This window comes from Myotis davidii, unplaced genomic scaffold (assembly GCF_000327345.1).
Source record: "Myotis davidii unplaced genomic scaffold, ASM32734v1 scaffold10254, whole genome shotgun sequence".
NCBI lineage: Eukaryota > Metazoa > Chordata > Mammalia > Chiroptera > Vespertilionidae > Myotis > Myotis davidii.
In genome coordinates, this window is record NW_006285301.1 from 3,313 (window position 1) to 4,992 (window position 1,680).

Sequence of the window (1,680 nt, forward strand, 5' to 3'; positions counted from 1 at the left end):
CACTGGAAGGGTCTTTCTCCTGTGTGTGTCCTCAGGTGAAGTTCTAACTGTGATCTGTAGCTGAACCTCTTGCTGCAGTCTTCACAATCGTAGGGTATCTTCCTCCTGGATTCCTTGCCAACAGGGTGACCAGTTGGCTCCATGGTGCTTGACGCACCCACTGAATGGCACCTGTGCCGTCTGGTGTCTTCTCCTCTGGCCAATGACATGGCTCCTTCTTGAGGGGTGGGAGTGTTGCCCCTTTTTCTCTTTGGGGCACGTCCTGGATTCCCAGAACCTCTTCTCTTTGGATGCTGACTCAAAGCCTGTGTCTCCGGAACGTGGGTGGGAGGCACGTCACCGACATCCACATGCTCCAGACCAATTCCTTCCTGCGGGTTCTGCTCCCCCTCTGTCTTCACCGAGTCTCCTGAAAGAAAGCATTCAACACACAACATTAATCAAAGAGCACTTTCAGCTCAGCTCATGGATTGAGCATCCACCCAGGAACCAAGAGGTCGCCACCTCCACTCCCTGACAGGGCACGTGCCCGTGTTGTGGGGCTCGACCCACCGGTGGATGCCAGGCAGAAGGCAGCCAATCGATGATTTTTCCTATCATCCATGTTTCTATCTCTCTCCATCTCCCCTCCTCTCTCTCTAAAAATAAGTATAAGTTTATATATTTTATTAAAAGAGCACTTTTAACACTACCAAACGCCTTTGAACCAAAGCCGATGTAGGTTGTAAACAGTCCCATCAACAAACAAACCTGAGAATTTAGACCTTAGGGCACCCGAGAGTCTGTGATAGAGACGGCTTGGCATTGAGAGCAAACTGTCCCCAACAGATGACCACGCTGGATGCCCAGCTGGGTACCCAGCAGAGGGGGCATCAATAATGAAGCATAGTAATCTCTATTTTGTGAAACTGCTGTTTGAAATGCTTTGCTATTTCAGAGAGTCCCTTGTTCTGTAAGTCATCTCTGTCATTTTCAGAAGGTCTGTTATTCTGTAAATTAACTTTGTTTTTTAGCTTAAAAAATAGAAAAGATAAACTTAACTGTCTGACCTGGCAAACTAGCGATGGAACCTAAGGGGCTGAGAAGCTGATACTGATAATATTCCCATGCGAGGTGTTTGTTAGATACTATATGTACTCAAGGTAACAAGGTGTCTGCAAAAATCACTTACACAAAGACCTAGAAGGATATCAAAGAGGAATACTCTTTCCTTTGTTTTCTCCGAATTTGACAGAGATATTCTGCTCTGAGCCTGCATGTAATAAAGACTCCTAACCAATTATCTCATTAAGGCGTCTTGTATCTAGCTCACTGATTTATGACACAATAATCATTGCTCTACAAGCCCAGTTTCCATACTCACCAGGACTGCTGGGAAGTGGAGGCTCTGGAGATGTGAGTACTGCTGCCTCTTCTCTGTCTTCCATCACATCCTTCTCCAACTTCACCAAATTCTCCATGGGCCTCACACCCTCCAGATCAATTTTTGTGGGAATTGCCTCCGGAAGGAAGACTTTCTGCCCCTGACAGTGGGTAAGCAAGGGGGGTTAAATGTGTCTGAAGCCAGGGGTGAGAAGCTCCGTCCCTCCTTCCCCCATCCTGTCCATCTCCCTGACCTGAGACCCCAGCTTACCTAACAGCACAGTTTAGTGGCTCTGCCTAGACTTCCTTGGGGCCAAT

The 1,680-nt window shown here is 47.5% G+C and overlaps 1 long non-coding RNA gene across 1 annotated transcript in view; it reads left to right on the plus strand.

Moving 5' to 3' along the window:
* The window catches only part of LOC107181872, a 4,360-nt gene extending 3,273 nt beyond the window's left edge, over positions 1-1,087 (plus strand). The window contains exon 4 of the long non-coding RNA XR_001512584.1: positions 1,076-1,087. This is a non-coding gene — a long non-coding RNA (uncharacterized LOC107181872). The remainder of the gene's footprint in view (positions 1-1,075) is intronic.
* The last annotated feature ends 593 nt before the right edge of the window (positions 1,088-1,680 follow it).